The 23,751-nt window shown below is 42.7% G+C and overlaps 1 pseudogene; it reads right to left on the reverse strand.

The window, feature by feature from the left end:
• Nucleotides 1-7,169: 7,169 nt before the first annotated feature.
• On the reverse strand, nt 7,170-8,773 carry LOC123428656 (annotated as a pseudogene).
• Between the last annotated feature and the right edge of the window lie 14,978 nt (nt 8,774-23,751).

Raw genomic sequence — 23,751 nt, forward strand, 5'->3', positions numbered from 1 at the left:
CCCCCTCCTTTCACGTCTATGGCGGCTTAGACCATCAGATTTTCCTTTACCGTCACCTCCTCCTACACTAGGACCTAAGGGCATCTACATCCGAACTTGGCAAATTCGATCCCTCAAACGATTGTCGGACAAGCCTAAATAATACATTCTACAACTAGATACCTTAAATTAAAAACCTCAAATCCATACTATTACAAATAACGTAAAATGATCTTTAAGTAGAGTTCGTCCACCTCTTCCCTGCCCATGTCCGACGACCCGCTTCACTCCCTAGAGTGTTGGCCTGGTCAGCGTCGAGGTAGAGTAGGAGATGGGACACTAGCTAGCCGACTCACCGGAGTCGAGCTCCCGCCGTCTCCTATATCTTACTCTTCCTCGTAGGAGCCCGCAAGCCGGATGGTGCCCGTGGACGTGAGATCTATGATGGATCCCTCCCGTGAGGAGCCGACGTCCATCATGAAGCGGTTGTGGCGCACACACTGGTTCACCATACGGGGCAACAGAGAAAGCGACTCCACATCACTGACGTCCATCGCCGTGATGGCTGTTGCTGCCTCCCTCACCCATTGCCTTGGCACGACATGCCAATCACACCATGTTTACGTCGAAGGAAGCCCATGGCGCGTCCACTAGTTCGGCGCCCCAACAGAGGGGTTGTGCATACGCCAGCGCGTATGGACGCCAAGTGGACCGCACCGCCTCCGATGAGGCAACGATGGCACCCCTACCGACGGATCCATGTGTCGGCTGCGTGATGCAATTGATTCCTGGCGGAAGGAGTTTGGGCGCTACCCTCGGGCGCCCTCCTCCCGGGAGCCGCGGAGCGCAAACCGGACGTCCATCTTCTCCTCGGGGCCGCGTGGGATGAGTTGATGGTCAACGGATTTGGAGGTGTAGGGCTCGAATCTGTTGTCCGCCATGTTGGAGAAGGTCGTAGATCGCTGGACGGAAACTTGGGTGACGGAATGGTGCGGAGGGGAGTGAAGTGGAGTGGCTAGGGTTTGATCCGAGGAGGGGATTTAAATGAATATATCTGGGGTCAGGTGGGCCAGCGTAAGTTGGGTCCGATGTGGTGGACGCGACCGGTGATGCCCGTGCCTCCCCATATCCACCTCATATTTGCGCTAGATATGAGGGATGCAGGTCAGCCCGAGCGTTTGAGTCAGGTTGGTGGCATCCGTCTAAGTCGGAGTTTATGGACCGGCCCATCCGATCGGGCATTTGAGGTGAGTTTGGGGCGTCCAGCCATAAATGCTTTAAGCATAGTTGAATCTTCTCCTCATCAACCTACCCACCACATCAATTATGGGTGGGCATATTGCGAATGGGTGTGTCTAGGACACATCTAGATGTGACATAGTTATTACACATCTAAATGACTAAATCAAGCACAAAAATAAAAATAAAAAGGAAAAAGGAAATGTTCACACTAATCTTTGTGTAAGATCAACCATATAGAACTTAGATATGCAATACTTATCTTACATCTACATGTGTTTTAGCAAAACCGATTATGAAACTCAGTTTAGACAATGTCTACTACTCCACAATCCTTGTCTCATTACCATCCCACCTAGGCGAGCTTCTTGACACGCCCACCTTTCTCTTATCAACCAAACATAGGAACCCTGAACAAGCTCATATAGTCTCCTGCCAACCCTGACATAAGCCTACTGGATAGTCGGCCAATATGTGTTGCCTTGCTACCGTGCAGATGCCTAGACAGCACTGCCACACCCCCTCAACTAGACCGAGTTTCTTCACAACACAAAGACACCAAATCAATTTGTTTGGTTAGACCAAATCGATCGTTTCTGTCTAACCGAACGTCCAAGCCAACATGGCGTATCACCGAACCCCCGACAACGGCTCATGTGACGTCACCCCCATCCTTGAACATGGCCCACCAAATTTCTCTCCACACCACTTCCCTTCTTTCCTCTAAGCCCGATGACCACTTGTACATCTCTAGTGTCGGTGACCCTCCACCCAACCTAAACCCCCAATCTCTATGGAAAGTTCTCAAGCTCTAAGTTTTGGTTTTTGTTTCTACCAAGTGTTCACGATGCTCTGACTCACAACTTAGGGAGGAGAGACCGACAAACACCAAACGGGACGAACACGGGAGAGAAAAGAAAATGAAAAGGAGAGGGAAAAGGCACACATATAATGTTGCAAAATAGTCGGATATAAATTTGCTCGAAATACAAGACCTGACTATTATGCACTTTTTTCGTACAATTAGCTATCCATCGGTTGTGGTATCTTCCTTCTCCTACCCCCTCCTTACTAATGGCCAATCCACCAGCCGCATTGCTACCCCGCCTTGCTCGAGTCGTCGTGTTCTCACCTCCCCCGGTCTCCCCTTCATACCCAGCCCACTAACTCTGGCGCCGGCAAACCCAGATCCATTAAGCCACCCCCTTGCCTCCACCCGGAATGCTGGCCTGCGGCATCCCTAGCTTGAGCTCGATTCGACTGTCATGCTCAATACTTTGAGGTGCATGAAGATAGCAAATGCATGAAGTATATGATTCTTTTATGATCTAACAATTACGATATGTATAATACAAAGAAGAACTCGCATGTGGGAGACCAATCGCTATTATAGTTGACAAATTATTACGTATTATTTGGCAAAAGGCAAATTATAATTTTAACGCGTTGACACTGCATCTTAACACTTATGCAACACTTTTAAGTAGCATGGCAGTATGATCGAAAATTATCCACAAGAAATCAAGTGGGATGTACTTCCTTTGTTACAAAAAACGTTATTATATTACGGGACGGAGAGAATAGATAGTAGCTGATGGAAACCATACTCTGACCTTGAACTATAACATTATAGCTCATAGTTGGCTGTTGACATCGATGAATCTATCCACTGTGATCAGACGTGCATTATCAGGCCAGTAATTAACCTTACCGTCGAACTAAGGCACATAATTTCCTCGTATCATTTCTTCCACTACCATTTCTTTTTGCGAAGTATGGGGCATGATTCTCACAACTCACAAGTGATAGAGAAACAGCATGACAGCAAAATTCCAACTAAAAAGGGCCCTTCCTCATACTTTGGAGTACAAAAAAACAAGGGCCAAACTATACATACAAAAAGAAGGACCAATCAATCAGCTGGCGCGTCCACCATTCGACCTGGCCGGCGACATACTAAATCCAGAAAGCAAAACAAATCGGTCCATACATGCACCGACTGACCGGAGTGGAGGCACTAACGCTCACGCGCCAGGAAAGCAAGCTGGGCCGGAGTCAAGTCATGGCGAGTCGGTTGTACTACGTAGAGAAAAGCTTCCATCCATGCCACCCAACCCCATGCACGCGTGTTCCCCTTTGCCTCGGCCGGTGATCATGGGACTCGCGGCGAGCTTGCACGGTGACACTTGTGGCGCTCCCCGGCGTTGCTGCATGTGATGGAGTGGGAGGGTAGAAGAAAGCTGGATCTTCCGCGGTTTGCGATCTTCGCTCCATTTGCAGGAATCTGCTATGTTCGTTCCTACGTCAGTTGTTGATGTCAGTTGGTAGGTCACTATAGATTTTTTGTTGGAGCTTGGATGCTTCGTTACTGCTTTGATTTGGTTTGTTATTGGCAAATCATCACTTTGGAACTTGGATGCTTCGTTACTGCTTTGATTTGGTTTGTTATTGGCAAATCATCACTTTTTGAGTGACGGAAGCTCGTTGGCGGATCATCAAGTCATTGTGTGTGCTTATTTCCCAAACTGAGTGATGTGTCCTCCATTTTCAGATGCTACGCGGTCATCGCCCCTCTTGTTTTTAGGAAAAACCTTCATGGTGAATTATATTAGGCCTGTTTGGAACCATAATAGATTATGATAATCTGGATTATGAAGATAGATTATATAATATGGTTTATAAAAATAATCTAGGTGGACATGTTTGGAGGCCAGATTATACAAACTGTAATCCAGATTTTACATTACATAATGACCTTTCTGCCTTTTTTTTTAAAAAAAAGAGGAGGGCGGCGGTGGTAGAATGTAATTATCTCCAACTTTACAAGGGTAATGGGTCATTAGCAATCCATAATCTGATTTTAGCTGGTATAGAGTAGATTATGAGTTTTTAATAATCTCTCAATTTAGTTTTTATAATCTACACCACAAGCTGTCCTGTTTGGAGACATAATAGATTATAAAAACTGGATTATATAATCTGGGTGGTTCCAAACAGGGCCTTAATCTGGGCAAGGTCAGAAAGCCCGTACCCCCTCGCGTCGCCTCCCCTCGGGCGATGCTAGGGCCCCCCGAAGCCCTAGCCGCTAGAGCGGTTCCCTCCTTCCCCGGCCGCCGCTGCCGCCGGCAAGGGCCGCGGTGGCGACGGGCCTGCGCCTTAGAGCCGGGGCGGGTGGTGCCGCGGAGCCCCAACGAGGCGGAGGGGCCGCCGCGTGCGGGGAAGACGGGGGCGGCGGACTTGATGTGCGGCGGCGTTCGTGGCCCCATGGCCGGCCATGGTCAGGTTGGATGGCGGCGGAGGCGCTCCATCCGGCGAGGGCAGCGGCTGCGCGCAAGGGCGGTCATCGAGGGCTGCGGATCTGGCGTTTCCTGCCCAGATTCGTCATGGCTTGGACTTCTTTGGCCGGTGGCGCGAGGAGGATCGGTGTTGGGCGGCGAGGCCCCTGCCGGCATGCCGACGGCGGTCTTCGTCTACATGACGTGCCTTCCTCGGTTCCATCCAGCCACGAGATCGGGGGGTCGCGACTTCCGGTGAAAACCGCGCCGACCTCGATCATGGCCGACGATGGCGGCGTCTAGGACGTCGTTACCAGCCCATGGCATCGTTGTTGCAGGTCGTGGCACCACACTCGTGATGCTCCGAGGGAAACCTTAGATCTGGATCTACCGGTCGGACGATGGTGACATCTTCGATGTCATTTCCCTCATGAGGGCATCATTTTGGAGTACGTGCTAGGTGGATGGGACAAGAGGAGGATCGGTGTTTGGTCTACCGTCAGCCATACCATGTAGCCTGGTGGCATGATGCTGCGGTGGTTCGTCGACAGGCACGTGTAGGCGGATACGTGCAGGATGGTGGCGCTGTCTGGCACCGTGGTGGCATCGACGGCAGACCTTGCAAGGATGATGCGTTTGTTCTAGCTGTGGAGAGGGTACGGTGGTAGATGGTTGAGGCGGCCTCTGCGCCGGACCAGTTTGGGATCCAGTCTCAGTGGTGGCTGAGCTGGAGCATCAGACTATAGATGTTAGGATTTGGTGCGATATCTGTTTGGTATTTGGCCCGGATATTCAGCACACCTTCATCAAGGAATAGAAGTAGCAACATGTGTTGTCTAGATGATGGCTTCAGGCTGACTGATGTATTACTTTGTATGGTCTCTGTGAATAATTAATAAAATGGATGTATGCATCGTCTAGATGCAGAGGCAGGGGTATATCCTCCTTTTCTAAAAATAATAATATTAATCTGGGCATAATAGATAGGAGTATATCGCTTGCTAAAAATACTAGCCAAGAAAAAAGGGGTTATATTTCAGAAAGTAGTTTGAGGATCCACCACAACACTAACTATGCTCTGAGCAACACTATTTGCTTCTGTAGGGAAATGTTTAAAACTTGCTTCCTCCACTACAAAATATATGAAGTTCTCAGTTTATCCAAAGTCAAATTTGTATATTTTTTAGGTGAACTAGGGTCTTTATTAAAAGTCAAGGAAATTTTAAATACAAATGATGTTTGATAATAACCCTAGCCACAAATGGCGACCGACTAGAAGGGAAACAGCTGGCTTAACTAGAGCATGGGCCTCAAAATTACACGTTTAAGTTTGACCAACTTTATATTAGAAATAAATTGGCGAGATCCATAACAATTTATGAAATTTCAAATAGTGGCCCATGAATAAGTGATGGCTCTATGTTTAGTCACATGGAAAGTTGAGGAAAAGTTGAAACTCTTTATATAGTGAATTATGTGTACCATACTTAGTAATGTGTGAATGAGAGAAATAAAAGAAAAGACGTGCGTGCTTGCTGGCCTCGCCTGGCTCGGGCACGGGCGACGCGTGCACGCGACATGCGCGTGAATGGTCCGTTCAAATTCGGTTTGTTGCCTTGTAGGGGCGCAACTTCACTACAAGAAAGTTGTTAATCTGTGACACAACGTCCGTCACGAAAGAGCCAAAAACTGTCAATGATGGTCACGCACGATGATTCCAAAATATGTCATGCATATCGCTTCATAATTTGTCCGTCCTACATCCTTGACGGATTTCTCCTTCCGTCACGAACCATGACGGTATGTTTCCGTCACCGATAAGCCCCCAAACCCGTTCGACTCGTCCCTTTGTGATGGTATATTCTGTCACGGTTTTACATGAAGTGTATCGGAATTTGTCTGGTGTGGCATCTCCATGGGTCGGACGTGGCGCCAACACGAATCTGACGTGGCAACAAGGAGGATTTGACGTCGCGACATCGTGGAGCAGACATGGCGTCCTACACACTCATGCAACCTTTGGCCCGATAAGTTCTGGGCCATTCATTTTGGGTCGTCAAGGCTTGTGAACCCATTTCCAGTTGCATTGGTTGGCCCATTTTTCGGGTCGGCTGGTAGTTATTTCTAAGTGCCCAATAAACACACCAGCCCGTTAAAATTATGGCCACTTGTGCTTAACCAAAACATGTGTACCATTGAGCTTACATTTCCAGATCTAGTAACTTCACTTGACAAAAAGGCACAACATCACATACAAAATAAGAGGCACGACAAAACAAAGCATAAGTCCATGAGAAATACTAATCCAGCATAACATTAAGCGTGCATCTCCACATCCACTAACCCTGCAGCAGCAAAATGCAACAAGTTTGCATCCACAAGTATGCAGCTTGCACAACAAAAGCATCACAAAATAAGAAGGCATGTTCTAGCAATATATCACATTCACATAGCTTCCACCATTTTTTTGTTTGGTCTAACAACTTACCCTTGAGCTGATCTTGGTTGCATCTGACTTAGCAAAAAGTCTAGTTTTGCATCCATCTTAGCTTGCTTCTTCATGTTCTCCTCATCTCTCTTCATGTTCGTCTTGTCTTGCCTGATCTTTGCTTCTTCAGATTCTTTCAAGAACTTGGTGAAGGTGTTAACACATGCCTGAAGCTCAACATTACTCTTTTATGCTGCCAATTTTGCTTCGCATTTGCTAGCATTGGATCTCGCATGGACGTGTTGGATCCACACATGCTGAAGAAACCTTGGCTTCTTAGTGTGCTTAGCAAGCACTTCATCTACATCCTCGGTTGCATAGTTGGATTTCTCACCATCTTCTATAGGTTGAGGGGGCTAGTTTTCCATCTCAGTGTAGCAATGAAAGTAACAAACACGATTGTAAGACAACTTAAGCACAAGTAGAGAAGTACTTTACAACTAGGAATTTATGATAATAGAGTCAGATCAACAAAGTGTTAGTTCTACCCGACGAATTTGCTCCAATGCTCATAGTTGATCCAAAACCAGTAAATAAAACGATGCATTTAGACCAAGGGTAATTCTCAGTATTTCACTACTTTCTCATAAGAACAAGAGGTAACATAAGTTAACCTCAATTGCCCAATATTGATGCCTCTTGCACCTGCTCGCATAATTGATGGGAGTTGTTTCAAGCTAAGTAAAACTACCTGATGGGGAGCAAAATATGTAAACTCTTTTAGCTGTATCTTTCTAGTTCATGAATTAGAGACATGAACTGGTGTGCATACAGAGGGTACAACCTAAGGTTTATCATACCAAATCAGCCTAGCACAAATACGTGTAAATAAAGATACAGACCTTGGATACTTGTAGATATGTAACTACAATAGTGTTTAATCAGTTTCTCGAAAGAATAAAGGATGTTTACTGATGTGTATTTATTAGAGAAACAAATCAAGTCCATGAATGAAATGAAGAAGAGAATTAAACATTCAAGGAAGATATAATTATGAGCATGTGCGAGAAAAGAACTTATGAAGAAACATATTGCTGCTAGACAAAACAATTGAGAACGAATTAGTGAACTGAATAAATCAGCAGGACAGAGTTCCATACTTTTCAAAGAGAAGAGCTAACATATCTAATTGAGTATCCGTGCAAAAGGCAAAAAATGATGGTTGGTCTTTGGAAGCTGACTTACAATTGCAGCTTGCACAACATCAATATAGCATTTCTTTTCCTTGATATAGTGGCATTCTTTGAACAGATCCAAGGCAGTGGTTTTTTATCTTTGTATTTGTCTCCCTGAAAAAAACATATATGAAGGGAAGGGAGAATCATACACAGTTACTCCATGGAAACAATAGTTTACATGAACCTGTGGTCAAGAACATTTGTCATCACAATGCACATACACAACCACATGTTTGACTTACAAGATTATCAAAGTGTACTGTGTAGTTGCGTGCCCCATTAGTTTGGTGAAACTTAACTTGAGCTCGATTATTTTTGTTAATTTTAGATACCCCCTACATCTAGAATGAGTAGATGTAAGGCACACTTTCTATATTAACATGTAGAAGGCGAGTGATTTGTCTCCAGGAAGAAACTTACCATCTTTTTGGGATCCTTCCAGCTTTCCACCAGCTCATTCCAGTTCTCATGAGTCATCGAGGGGACAGGAGAAGTTCCTGTCACTAGATGGAGTGGGTTAGGATAAAAAATTCTTTTTTGCGCCTATATTGTTGTTAGCGAGTCGCGTGTTTCAACATTTCTGTACAAGCCTTCACTAGTAGAAAAAGGCCCATTTGTTCCGGTTCCAGAGACCCATTAGCCCCGGTTCTGGAACCAAGACTAAAGGGTCTGGAGTAAAGCCCAAATCCTTTAGTCCCGGTTGGCTTACGAACCGGGACAGAAGTGTCTCCCCGTGGCCGCTGCGGGAGCCCGGGCGGGAGGAACTTTAGTCCCGGTTTGTCACACCAACCGGGACCAAATGGCATCCACGCGTCAGCATCTGGCTGGAGCTGGGTTTTTTTAATGGGGGGGTGGGGGGTTTTGGAGGGTTAATTTAGTGGTTTCATATTGTGTTAGCTATCTAATAGAGAGAAGTGTCCTCTCTTTCTCCGTGCTTGGTCGACGCTAACTACTATACATATAGAAAGAACTTGACGCTAGCTAATAACAAAATGAAGGAAACCATTTACAATCCCTAACATCTTTTACAATATAACATATTTTACAATCCCTAAAATCATCTACCTAAGATCCAATCACAAATAACCCACATAGTATTCTCCGTCTTTAGATATGACATGGTCAAGAAAGAATCCCGCCAATTCCTCTTGAATTGCTCGTATGCGATCATGTGTTAGGACTTCATCCCGCATCTGCCAGATCTAATTTAAATAAGGGGGTCAATATAAGCATATATATGAATAAAATTCAACACAATTGATGGTCATATATAAAATAAAATTGTGAATATTATTTACGTACTTGATATTGTTTCTCATATATGCCCCCCCCCCGCTCAGAGGTCGATAGGCGAATTAGCTCGCATACGTAGTATGCACATAACTCAGTTCCACCTTCCTGGTTCAAGCACTTTAAGAGAATAGAGTTCAATCAAACTGATAAGCAAGCATGGTAATCATATATTGATGAAAATTTGAATCAATTAGATATGCGCGGTGTTGGGGAACGTTGCATGGGAAACAAAAAAATTCCTACGCACACGAAGACCTATCATGGTGATGTCCATCTACGAGAGGAGATTAGATCTACGTACCCTTGTAGATCGCTAAGCGGGAAGCATTAATAAACGCGGTTGATGTAGTGGTACACCTTCGTGATTCAAATCATCGTCGTCCCACGATCCGTTCCGATCTAGCGCCGAACGGACGGCACCTACGCGTTCAGCACACCGACAACTCGATGACGATCTCGGCCTTCTTGATCCAACAAGAGAGACGGAGAAGTAGATGAGTTCTCCGGTAGCGTGATGGTGCTCCGGTGGTGGTGATGATATACTCCCGCAGGGCTCCGCCCGAGCTCCGCGGAAATCCGATCTAGAGGCAAAACTATGTGGAATAGGCTTGAGTTGCACGTGGCAAAGTTGTGTCTCAAAAAGCCCTAAACCACCAATATATATAGGAGGAGGGGAGGGGCTAGCCTTGGGGCACAAGGGCCCCAAGGGTGCGCCGGCCGAAGGTGGAGGAGGACTCCTCCTGCAATTCGGTTTGGGAAGGAGGAGTCTTCCTCTTCCTTCCCACCTCCCTCTTTCCTTATTTTTCTTCCTTTCCTTTGGTATTTTCACTTGTGGCGCCATAGGCCTTCTTGGGCTGACTCCACCAGCTCACTAAGGGCTGGTGCGCAACTCTAAGGCCATGGGCTCACTTCCGGGTGGGTGGGCTCCTCCCGGTGAACACCCGGAACCCATTCGTCACTCACGGTACACTGCCGGAAATGCCCGAAACTTTCCGGTGACCAAATGAAACCATCCTATATATCAATCCTCATTTTCGGACCATTCCGGAAACCCTCGTGACGTCTGTGATCTCATCCGGGACTCCCAACAACATTCGGTAACCACACATATAACTCAACTATACTAAATCATCATCGAACCTGAAGTGTGCAGACCCTGCGGGTTCGAGAACTATGCAGACATAACCCGAGACACCCCTCGGTCAACATCCAATCGCGGGGCCTGGATGCCCATATTGGATCCTGCATATTCTCCAAAGATCTTATCGGTTGAACCTCAGTGCCAAGGATTCATATAATCCCGCATGTCATTCCCTTTGTCCTGCGATATGTTACTTGCCCGAGATTTGATCGTCGGTATCCGCAAACCTATTTCAATCTCGTTACCGGCAAGTCTCTTTACTCATTTCGTAATACAAGATCTCGTGACTTACACTTAGTCACATTGCTTGCAAGTCTTGTGTGTGATGTTGTATTACCGAGTGGGCCCCGAGATACCTCTCCATCACACGGAGTGACAAATCCCAGTCTTGATCCATACTAACTCATCGGACATCTTCGGAGATACCTACACAACACCTTGCATTGATACACACAAGGTATTCCTCCAGTGCCAGTGAGTTATATGATCTCATGGTCATAGGAATAAATACTTGACACGCAGAAAACAATAGCAACAAAATGACACGATCATATGCTACGTTCATAGTTTGGGTCTAGTCCATCACATGATTCTCCTAATGATGTGATCCACTTATCAAGTGACAACACTTGCATATAGTCAGAAAACCTTGACTATCCTTGATCCACTGGCTAGACAACTAGAGGCTTGCTAGGTACATTGTTTTGTCTATGTATCCACACATGTATCTATGTTTTCATTCAATACAATTATAGCATGGACAATAAACGATTATCTTGAAACAGGAAATATAATAATAACTATTTTATCATTGCCTCTAGGGTATATTTCCAACAGTCTCCCACTTGCACTAGAGTCGATAATCTAGTCCTCACATCGCCATGCGATTTACATTGTAATAAATCTAACACCCATATAATTCTGGGGTTGATCATGTTTTTCCCGTGGAAGAGGTTTAGTTAGTGGATGATACGTCCATTTTGCATCATGCTTTTATGTTGATATTTATCGCTTTATGGGCTGTTATTACACTTCACGGTACAATACATATGCCTTTTCTCTCTTATTTTACAAGGTTTACATTTAGAGGGAGAATGCCGGCAGCTGGAATTCTGGCCTGAAAAAGGAGCAAGTTTGAGATACCTATTCTGCACAACTCCAAATGCCGTGAAAATCAACGAGGAATTATTTTGGAATTTATAAAAGATACTGGGCGGAAGAAGTACCAGAGGGGAGCCACCAGGAGGCCACAAGCCTGCTAGGCGTGGCCTACCCCTTGGCCGCGCCTAGGGGGCTTGTGGGCTCCCTGTTGGCCCTCTGGCTCCCCTCTATTGCTATAAGGAGGGTTTCGTTCCACAAAAAATCAAGAGGAGGTTTTCGGGAGGAATCGCCGCCGCCACAAGGCAGAACTTGAGCAGAACCAATCTAGAGCTCCGGCAGGGTCGTCCTTCCGGGGAAACTTCCCTCCCGGAGGGGGAAATCGTCGCCATCGTCCTCACCAACACTCCTCTAATCGGAGGGGACTCATCACCATCAACATCTTCATCAGCACCATCTCATCTCCAAACCCTAGTTCATCTCTTGTAACTAATCTCCGTCTCGCGACTCCGATTGGTACTTGTAAGGTTGCTAGTAGTGTTAATTACTCTTTGTAGTTGATGCTAGTTGGATTACTCGGTGGAAGATTATATGTTCAGATCCTTGATGCTATTCAATACCTCTCTGGTCATGAACACAATTATGCCTTGTGAGTAGTTACTTTTGTTCCTGAGGACATGGGATAAGTCTTGCTATATGTAGTCATGTGAATTTGGTATTCGTTCAATATTTTGATGCGTTGTATGTTGTTTTTCCTCTAGTGGTGTTATGTGAACGTCGACTAGATAACACTTCACCATTATTTGGACCTATAGGAAGGCATTGGGAAGTAATAAGTAGATGATGGGTTGCTCGAGTGACAGAAGCTTAAACCCTAGTTTATGCGTTGCTTCGTAAGGGGCTGATTTCGATCCACTAGTTTAATGCTATGGTTAGACTTTGTCTTAATTCTTCTTTCGTAGTTGTGGATGCTTGCGAGAGGGGTTAATCATAAGTGGGAGGTTTGTCCAAGTAAGGGCAACACCCAAGCACTGGTCCACCCACATATCAAACTATCAAAGTAGCGAACGCGAATCATATGAACATGATGAAAACTAGCTTGACAGAAATTCCCATGTGTCCTCGGGATCGCTTTACCTCCTAAGAGTTTGTCCAGCCTTGTCCCTTGCTACAAAAGGGATTGGGCCACTTTGCTGCACCTTTGTTACTATTGTTGCTTGCTACTTGCTAGGAATCATCTTATCACACAACTATCTGTTACCGATAATTTCAGAGCTTGCAGAGAATACCTTGTTGAAAACCACTTGTCAGATCCTTCTTCTCCTCGTTGGGTTCAACACTCTTACTTACTGAAAGAATTACGATAGATCCCCTACACTTGTGGGTCATCAAGACTCTTTTCTCGCGCCGTTGCCGGGGAGTGAAGCGCCTTTGGTAAGTGGAATTTGGTAAGGAAACATTATATAGTGTGCTGAAATTTATTGTCACTTGTTACTATGGAAACTAATCCTTTGAGGAGCTTGTTCGGGGTATCTTCACCTTGAACGGAAGCAGAAGGAGTTGCTCCTCAACCTGCTGCACCTACTGAAAATATTTTCTATGAATTTTCTTCGGGTATGCTTGAGAAACTGTTGGCTAATCCTTTTACAGGAGATGGAACATCACATCCCGACTTGCATCTAATCTATGTAGATGAAGTTTGTGGTTTATTTAAGCTTGCAGGTTTGCCCGAGGATGAGGTCAAGAAAAAGGTCTTTGCCTTATCTTTGAGGGATAAAGCATTGACATGGTATAGGCTATGTGATGATACTGGATCATGGAACTACAACCGATTGAAATTGGAATTTCATCAAAAGTTTTATCCTATGCATTTGGTACATTGTGATCGGAATTATATCTATAATATTTGGCCTCGTGATAGAGAAAGTATCGCTCAAGCTTTGGGGAGGCTTAAATCAATGTTATATTCATGCCCCAACCATGAGCTCTCGAGAGAAATTCAGAACTTCTATATTCGGCTTTCTCATGATGATCGCACCATGCTTGACACTTCTTGTACCGGTTCTTTTATGAAGAGAGATATTGACTTCAGATGGAATTTATTGGAAAGAATTAAACGCAACTCTATAGATTGGGAGTTTGATGAAGGCAAGGAGTCAGATATGAATCTTAAGTTCAATTGCGTAAAATCCTTTGTTGAAACAAATACTTTTTGTGATTTTAGCGCTAAATATGGACTTGACTCTGAGATAGTAGCTTCATTGTGTGAATCATTTGCTGCTCATATTGATCTCCCTAAAGAGAAGTGGTTTAAATATCATCCTTCCTTAGAAGTCAATGTAGTTAAACCCAATCGAGTTGAAGAGAAAGTCATTGCTTATAATGATCCTATTGTTCCGAGTACTTACATTGAGAAACCACGTTTACCTGTTAGGATAAAGGATCATTATAAAGTTTCAACTGTGATACGTAGGGGCTACATTAGAACACCTACACCCCCTGAGCAAATTTGAGTTGAACCTAGCATTGCTATTATCAAAGATCTCCTGTCCCACAATGTTGATGGCCATGATATTCACTTCTGTGAAGATGCTGCTAGAATTGCTAGAATTGTTATGATGGTTTATGTGACGTGGGTGCTAGTGTTAGTGCAATACCTCAATCTTTATATGATGAAATTAAAGACGAGATTGCACCTATTGAGATGGAACCTATTGATGTCACTATTCAGCTTGCCAATAGAGAAACTATCTTCCCTTTGGGAATTGTTAGAGATGTTGAAGTCTTGTGTGGTAAAACTAAGTATCTTGCTGATTTTCTCGTTCTTGCTACCACACAAGATAGCTTTTCTCCCATCATATTTGGCAGACCTTTTCTCAATACTATCAATGCTCATATTGACTGTGAGAAGCAAACTGTCACTGTTGGCTTTGAAGGTGTGTCACATGAGTTAAATTTCTCCAAGTTTGGTAGACAACCTCATGAAAAAGAGTTGTCTAGTAAGGATGAAATTATTGCTCTAGCTTCTATTGCTGTGCCTCCAACTGATCCTTTAGAGCAATACTTGCTTGAGCATGAAAATGATATGCATATGGATGAAAGGAATGAGATAGATAGAGTTATCTTTGAACAACATCCTATCATTAAGAATAATTTGCCCGTTGAACTACTTGGAGATCCACCCCCACCAAAGGGTGATCCTGTGTTCGAGCTTAAACAGTTACCTGATACTCTTAAGTATGCTTATCTTGATGAAAAAGAGATATATCATGTTATTATTAGTGCTAGCCTCTCAGAGCATGATGAAAAGAAGTTACTAAAAAATCTGAGGAAGCATCGTGCTCCTATTGGATATACTCTTGATGATCTTAAGGGCATTAGTCCCACTCTATGCGAGCACAAAATTAAAACCGATCCTGATTCCAAACCAGTTGCCGATCATCAACGGAGATTAAATCCTAAGATGAAAAAGGTAGTAAGAAAAGAAATACTAAAGCTCCTGGAACCATGTATTATCTATCCTGTTGCTCATAGTGATTGGCTAAGTCCAGTGCATTGCGTCCCTAAGAAGGGAGGTATTACCGTTGTCCCTAATGATAAGGATGAATTGATCCCACAGAGGATTATTACTGGCTATAGAATGGTGATTGATTTTAGGAAATTGAATAAGGCCACAAGGAAAGATCATTACCCTTTGCCTTTTATTGACCAAATGCTAGAAAGATTGTCTAAACACACACACTTCTGCTTTCTAGATGGTTATTCTGGTTTCTCCCAAATACCTGTTGCACAATTTGATCCGGAGAAAACCAATTTCACCTGCCCTTTCGGTACCTTTGCTTACAGACGTATGCCTTTTGGCTTATGTAATGCACCTGCTACCTTTCAAAGATGTATGATGGCTATATTCTCTGACTTTTGTGAAAAGATTGTTGAGGTTTTCATGGATGACTTCCCGTTTACGGGTCTTCTTTTGATGATTGCCTGAGCAACCTTGATCGAGTTTTGCAGAGATGTAAAGATACCAATCTTGTCTTGAATTGGGAGAAGTGCCACTTTATGGTTAATGAAGGCATCGTCTTAGGACATAAAATTTCTGAAAGAGGTATTGAAGTCGATAAGGCTAAAGTTGATGCGATCGGGAAAATGCCATGCCCTACAGATATCAAAGGTATAAGAAGTTTCCTTGGTCATGCTGGTTTCTATAGAAGGTTCATTAAGGACTTTTCTAAGATTTCTAGGCCTCTTACCAATCTCTTGCAAAAGGATATTCCTTTTGTTTTTGACGATGATTGTGAGGAAGCTTTCGAAATACTTAAAAAGGCCTTGATAAATGCGCCTATTGTTCAACCACCTGATTGGAACTTACCTTTTGAAATCATGTGTGATGCTAGTGATTATGTTGTTGGCACTGTTCTAGGACAAAGAGTAGATAAGAAGTTGAATGTTATTCATTATGCTAGTAAAACTCTAGACAGTGCCCAAAGAAACTATGCTACTACTGAAAAGGAATTTTTAGCAGTCGTGTTTGCATGTGAAAAGTTCATATCTTACATAGTTGATTCCAAAGTCACTATTCACACTGATCACGCTGCTATTAAGTATCTCATGGAAAAGAAATATGATAAACCTAGACTTATCAGATGGGTTCTCTTGCTACAAGAATTTGATTTGCATGTTGTCGATCGGAAGGGTGCTGAGAACCCCGTGGCAGATAACTTGTCTAGGTTGGAGAATGTTCTTGATGACCCACAACCTATTGATGATAGCTTTCTGGTTGAGCAATTGAATGTCATCAATGCTTCACGTAGTACACCGTGGTATGCTGATTATGCAAATTATATCGTTGCCAAATATATACCACCTAGTTTCACATACCAGCTGATACGTCCATTTTGCATCATGCTTTTATGTTGATATTTATCGCTTTATGGGCTATTATTACACTTCACGGTACAATACTTATGCCTTTTCTCTCTTATTTTGCAAGGTTTAAATGAAGAGGGAGAATTCCGGCAGCTGGAATTCTGGCGTGAAAAAGGAGCAAGTTTGAGATACATATTCTGCGCAACTCCAAAAGCCGTCAAAATCAACGAGGATTTATTTTGGAATTTATAAAAAATGCTGGGCGGAAGAAGTACCAGAGGGGAGCCACCAGGAGGCCACAAGCCTGCTAGGCGCTGCCTACCCCCTGGCCGCGCCTAGGGGGCTTGTGGGATCCTAGTTGGCCCTCTGGCCCCCCTCTTTTGCTATACACTAGTAGAAAAAGGGCCTTTGGCCTGGACCCTTTAGTCCCGGCCTGCCTCTGGGCCGGGACTAAAGGCCCGGCCATGTCGCCCCAAATCGCATGAGGCTTTGGTCCCGGCCCGTAAGGAGCCTTTAGTCCCGGTTTGTGTCTCGAACCGGGACTAAAGGGTTTGGAGGATTTAGTCCCGGTTCGTGTCTTGGACCTTTAGTCCCGGTTCGTGTCTCGAACCGGGACTAAAAGGTTTGGAGGATTTAGTCCCGGTTGGTGTCTTGAACCGGGACTAAAGGGTAGACCTTTAGTCCCGGTTCGTGACACGAACCGGGACTAAAGGTGTTCAGATTTTTTTTTCTGTTTTTAAATTCTTGTTTGTAGTTTCTGTTTTAAATTGCTTATATCTTTTAGGATATTTGATGTTTTTGATTGATTCTTTTTGCATTAGATTCAAAATTTTGTCTAGTTTCTGTTTGTGCCATTAGTTTTCAAATTTGAATGGTTTAAATTTGAATTTGTTTAAATTTGCTTCAAACCCAGTTTTTGAATAACTTGAGTTTACAAATAGTTTTTAATTTAATTCTTTTTGCTCCCACTCATGTGTTAGATTGTTGTCACAGTAAGATTTATTTGGTTATTTTTAGAATAATTTAAATTAGGATTTTAATTAAAGAAATATTGTTTTGCTTATATAGTTGTTTTAGTCATTTAATTGTTGTCTTTTATTATTTTTAGTTAGTTCTTTCTGTATATTTTAACATGTTGTAGTATGATGCATATTTAATGCACAAAAAAAATCTACAGTTCAATTAATTTAAAAAAAATTCCTTTGTAGCAGATGGGTTTTCGTCTGAAACCTTGATACTTTGAGTTTTGTAGAAAATAAACAAAAATGATAAAATCATCAAAAAATAAACAAAAATGATAAAATCTTCAAAAAATAAAATCCTTTGAGATGTTGTTAGGTTTTAGTGTCTAGTCGGTATAGAAATTTTAAGATATGAATTTTGACCGTTTTTGCAAAAAAAGGAAAAAAAATAAACGGCCATAACTTTTGCATACGACGTCCAAAAAAAATTAATATATAAAAAAAACTAGAAAAAATTGGTATTTGATTTCACCCAGGCTTGCCCGGTGAAGTTTTCTCACATGCTCAAAATTCCAAATGGAAAAAAAGTTATTTCAAAAAGAAGTTTTTTCCAAAAAAAATAAAATAATAATTTTATTTAAAAATATTAGGTTGTTTTCATTGAAATTCACTATTATTGTTACTTATTAAGTTTATTTTAATAATTGTTTGTAATTCAAAAAATTAAATCATGTGACATGAGATCAAGACCCAAGTTGTTTAGGATTGATAGCTTACTATTGTGAGGAAAACAACAAGTGCACACTTGGCAACTAGGGGCGATAGAACGAGAAAGTTAAGCGTGCTCGGGATGAAGTAGTGAAAGGATGGGTGATTGGCCGGGAAGTTAGACGATTTAAAATGAGTGATCCACACTAGAGCAGTGAGGATGGGTGATTAGAGATTAAATTGTCAAATAATTCAAAGATTAGAAAATTGGAATAAAACATAAAAAATATTCAAAAATAAAATTTGAAAAAAATAAAAAAAAATCTACCTTTTCGGGTTAAACAAACAAAAAAAAACAGACGGATCCTTTAGTCCCGGTTCGTAAGTAGAACCGGGATTAAAGGTACTCCCTCCGAGGCGGCCACGTGGAGCACCTTTGGTCCCGGCTTGGAACAGGGCCGGGACTAAAGGTTAGGCCTTTAGTCCCGGTTGGTGAACCGGGACTAAAGCCCCTTACGGGCCGGGACTAAAGCTCCTGTCCCCACTAGTGATAAGGAGGGTTTTGTTCCAGAAACAAAATCAAGAGGAGGCTTTCGGGAGGAATCGCCGCCGCCACGAGGCGGAACTTGAGCAGAACCAATCTAGAGCTCCAGCAAGGTCGTCCTGCCGGGGAAACTTCCCTCCTGGAGGGGGAAATCGTCGCCATCGTCATCACCAACACTCCTCTCATCAGAGGGGACTCGTCACCATCAACATATTCATCATCACCATCTCATCTCCAAACCCTAGTTCATCTCTTGTAACCAATCTCCGTCCCACGACTCCGATTGGTACTTGTAAGGTTGCTAGTAGTGTTAATTACTCTTTGTAGTTGATGCTAATTGGATTACTCGGTGGAAGATTATATGTTCAGATCCTTGATGCTATTCAATACCACTCTGGTCATGAATATTATTATGCTTTGTGAGTAGTTACTTTTGTTCCTGAGGACATGGGATAAGTCATGCTATAAGTAGTCATGTGAATTTTGTATTCGTTTGATATTTTGATGTGTTGTATGTTGTTTTTCCTCTAGTGGTGTTATGTGAACGTCGACTACATAACACTTCACCATTATTTGGGCCTATAGGAAGGCATTGGGAAGTAGTAAGTATATGATGGGTTGCTAGAGTGACAGAAGCTTAAACCCTAGTTTATGCGTTGCTTCGTAAGGGGCTTATTTGGATCCACTAGTTTAATGCTATGGTTAGACTTTGTCTTAATTCTTATTTCGTAGTTGCGGATGCTTGCGAGAGGGGTTAATCATAAGTGGGATGTTTGTCCAAGTAAGGGTAGCACCCAAGCGCCGGTCCACCCACATATCAAACTATCAAAGTAGCGAACGCGAATCATATGAACATGTTGAAAACTAGCTTGACAGAAATTCCCATGTTTCCTCGAGAGCGCTTTACCTCCTATAAGAGTTTGTCCAAGCTTGTCCCTTGCTACAAAAGGTATTGGGCCACTTTGCTGCACCTTTGTTACCGTTGTTACTTGCTACTTGCTACGAATCATCTTATCACACAACTATCTGTTACTGATAATTTCAGTGCTTGAAGAGAATACCTTGCTGAAAACCACTTGTCAGATCCTTCTGCTCCTCGTTGGGTTCGACACTCTTACTTATTGAAAGGACTACGATAGATACCCTACACTTGTGGGTCATCAAGACTCTTTTCTGGCACCGTTGCCGGGGAGTGAAGCGCCTTTGGTAAGTGGAATTTGGTAAGGAAACATTTTTATAGTGTGCTGAAATTTATTGTCACTTGTTACTATGGAAACTAATCCTTTGAGGAGCTTGTTCGGGGTATCTTCACCTCGAACGGAAGAATAAGTAGTTGCTCCTCAACCTGCTGCACCTACTGAAAATATTTGCTATGAATTTCCTTCGGGTATGCTTGAGAAACTGCTGGCTAATCCTTTTAGAGGAGATGGAACATCACATCCCGACTTGCATCTAATCTATGTAGATGAAGTTTGTGGTTTATTTAAGCTTGCAGGTTTGCCCGAGGATGAGGTCAAGAAGAAGGTCTTTCCCTTATCTTTGAGGGATAGAGCATTGACATGGTATAGGCTATGTGATGATACTGGATCATGGAACTACAACCGATCGAAATTGGAATTTTATCAAAGGTTTTATCCTATGCATTTGGTACATCGTGATCGGAATTATATTTATAATTTTTGACCTTGTGATAGAGAAAGCATCGCTCAATCTTGGGGGAGTCTTAAATCAATGTTATATTCATGCCCCAACCATGAGCTCTCGAGAGAAATTATCATTCAGAACTTCTATGCTTGGCTTTCTCATGATAATCGCACTATGCTTGACACTTCTTGTACCGGTTCTTTTATGAAGAGAGATATTGACATCAAATGGAATTTATTGGAAAGAATTAAACGCAACTCTGAAGATTGGGAGTTTGATGAAGGTAAGGACTTAGGTATGAATCTCAAGTTTGATTGCGTTAAATCCTTTGTTGAAACATATACTTTTTGTGATTTTAGCACTAAATTTGGACTTGACTCTGAGATAGTAGCTTCATTGTGTGAATCATTTGTTGCTCATATTGATCTCCCTAAAGAGAAGTGGTTTAAATATCATCCTCCCTTAGAAGTCAATGTAGTTAAACCCAATCCAGTTGAAGAGAAAGTCATCGCCGATCCTATTGTTCCTAGTGCTTACATTGAGAAACCACCTTTCCCTGTTAGGATAAAGGATCATTCTAAAGCTTCAACTATGATACGTAGGGGCTACATTAGAACACCTACACCCCCTGAGCAAATTATAGTTGAACCTAGCATTGCTATTTTCAAAGATCTCTTGTCCGACAATGTTGATGGCCATGATATTCACTTCTGTGAAGTGATACGTCTCCAACGTATCTATAATTTTTTATGGTTCCATGCTATTATCTTGTCAACTTTGGATGTTTTATATGCATGAATATGCTATTTTATATCTTTTTTGGGACTAATCTATTAACTCAGTGCCAAGTGCCAGTTTCTGTTTTTTCCGTGTTTTTGACTCTTTTTCAGATGGAGTCCAAATGGAATAAAAATTTACGTTTATTTTTTTGGGACCAAAAGAGACCCCTGAAGGTTTGGAAGAAGGCCAGAAGAGCCACGAGGGAGTCACAAGACCGAGAGGCGCGACCCCCCCTAGGCCGCACCTACCAGGCTTGTGACCTCCTCGTGGGCCCAACCGACGTAATTCCACCGCCATAAATTCCTATAATTACATAAACCCCCAAAAATAAACCTAGATCGGAGTTCCGCCGCTGCAAGCCTCTGTAGCCACCAAAAACCAATCTGGAGCCCGTTCCGGCACCCTGCTGGAGGGGGAATCCATCTCCGGTGGCCATCTTCATCATCCCGGCGATCTCCTTGACGAGGAGGGAGTAGTTCTCCCTCGGGGCTGAGGGTATGTACCAGTAGCTATGTCTTTGATCTCTCTCTCTCGTGTTCTTGAGATGTCTTGATCTCGATGTACCGTGGACTTTGCTACTATAGTTGGATCTTATGGTGTTATTCCCCCTCTCCCTTCATGTAATGAATTGAGTTTCCCCTTTGAAGTTATCTTATCGGATTGAGTCTTTGAGAACACTTGATGTATGTCTTGCACGTGTCTATCTGCGGTGATCAACTTGCGGGTTTGTGACATTGGGAACCTATGCATATGGGTTGGCACACATTTGATTCATGTGAGTACTCGATGTATGTTTTGGTGATCAACTTGCGGGTTCGTGACATTGGGAACCTATGCATAGGGGTTGGCACACGTTTTGACACTCCGATAGAAACTTTGGGGCACTCTTTGAAGTTATATGTGTTGGTTGAATAGATGATTCTGAGATTATGTGATGCATATCGTATAATCATGCCCACGGATACTTGAGGTGACAATGGAGTATCTAGGTGACATTAGGGTCTTGGTTGATATGTATCTTAAGGTGTTATTCTAGTACGAACTCTATGAAAGATTGAACGGAAAGAATAGCTTCGTGCTATTTTACTACGAACTCTTGAATAGATCGATCAGAAAGAATAACTTTGTGGTGGTTTCGTACCTGACAATAATCTCTTCGTTTGTTCTCCGCTATTAGTGACTTTGGATTGACTCTTTGTTGCATGTTGAGGGCTAGTTATATGATCCAATTATGTTATCATTGTTGAGAGAACTTCACTAGTGAAAGTATGAACCCTAGGCCTTGTTTCCACGCATTGCAATACCATTCGTGCTCACTTTTGTTACTAGTTACCTTGCTGTTTGTGTAATTTCAGATTACAAAAACCTATATCTATCATCCATATTGCACTTGTATCACCATCTCTTCGCCGAACTAGTGCACCTATACAACTTACCATTGTATTGGGTGTGTTGGGGACACAAGAGACTCTTTGTTATTTGGTTGCAGGGTTGCTTGAGAGAGACCATCTTCATCCTACGCCTCCTGCGGATTGATAAACCTTAGGTCACCCACTTGAGGGAATATTTCTACTGTCCTACAAACCTCTGCACTTGGAGGCCCAACAACGTCTACAAGGAGAAGGTTGCGTAGTAGACATCAAGCTCTTTTCTCGCGCCGTTGCCGGGGAGGTTAGCGCTTGAAGGTATATCTTTAGATCTTGCAATCGAATCTTTTTGTTTCTTGTTCTTTCTCTAGAAAACAAAAAAAATTGGAATTGAGGATGCCTGATATGCTCCATCTTTTCAATGTCTTTCGTGAGCATGATGGGAAGGAAAATTGTGCTCAAGTGCTGAAAGAAGAATTACATAGAATGCTTGACATAGAGTATGTGAATGATGAGCATGATTGCAATGTTGTTAGCATGAATTCTTCTAATACCCATGATGCTAATGATATGCAAAGCCACAAGCTTGGGGATGCTATATTTAATGAAGATGATCTTTTTAGTTCTTCCACTTTGAATGATCAAAATCATTTTGATGAAAGCATGCCCCCTATCTATGATGATTATTGTGAGGATACTTATGCTATAAAGAAGAGGGATGATAAAACTTGTCATACTCTCGATAACCCCTTTGGTAAACCTTGCTTTTTCATTGTGCACACAATTTGTAGTGCTCAAGTCTTTTACGATACTCCCACTACTATTCTTGAGAATAGATTTCCTTATGTGGAGAGTAGTAAAATTCCTATGCTTGTAGATGATGAAAAGAAAGCCTTAGGTGCTAGTTATATTGTTGAATTCATTCATGATGCTACTGAAAATTACTATGAGAGAGGATCATATGCTTCTACTTATTGCAATAGTATCAAGCTTCCTCTCCATGTGTTGAAATTTTTGAAGCTATGCTTGTTTTGCCTTCCTATGCTAGTTGATTCTTGCTCCAACAAGTTGTTTGTTCACAAAATCCCTATGCATAGGAAGTGGGTTAAATTTAAATGTGTTAGCCATATGCTCCACGATGCTCTCGTTGTGTTTCAATCCTTACCTTTTATGTGAGCATCATTGAAAT

The sequence above is a fragment of the Hordeum vulgare genome, chromosome 2H, assembly GCF_904849725.1.
Source record: "Hordeum vulgare subsp. vulgare chromosome 2H, MorexV3_pseudomolecules_assembly, whole genome shotgun sequence".
Classification (NCBI taxonomy): domain Eukaryota; kingdom Viridiplantae; phylum Streptophyta; class Magnoliopsida; order Poales; family Poaceae; genus Hordeum; species Hordeum vulgare.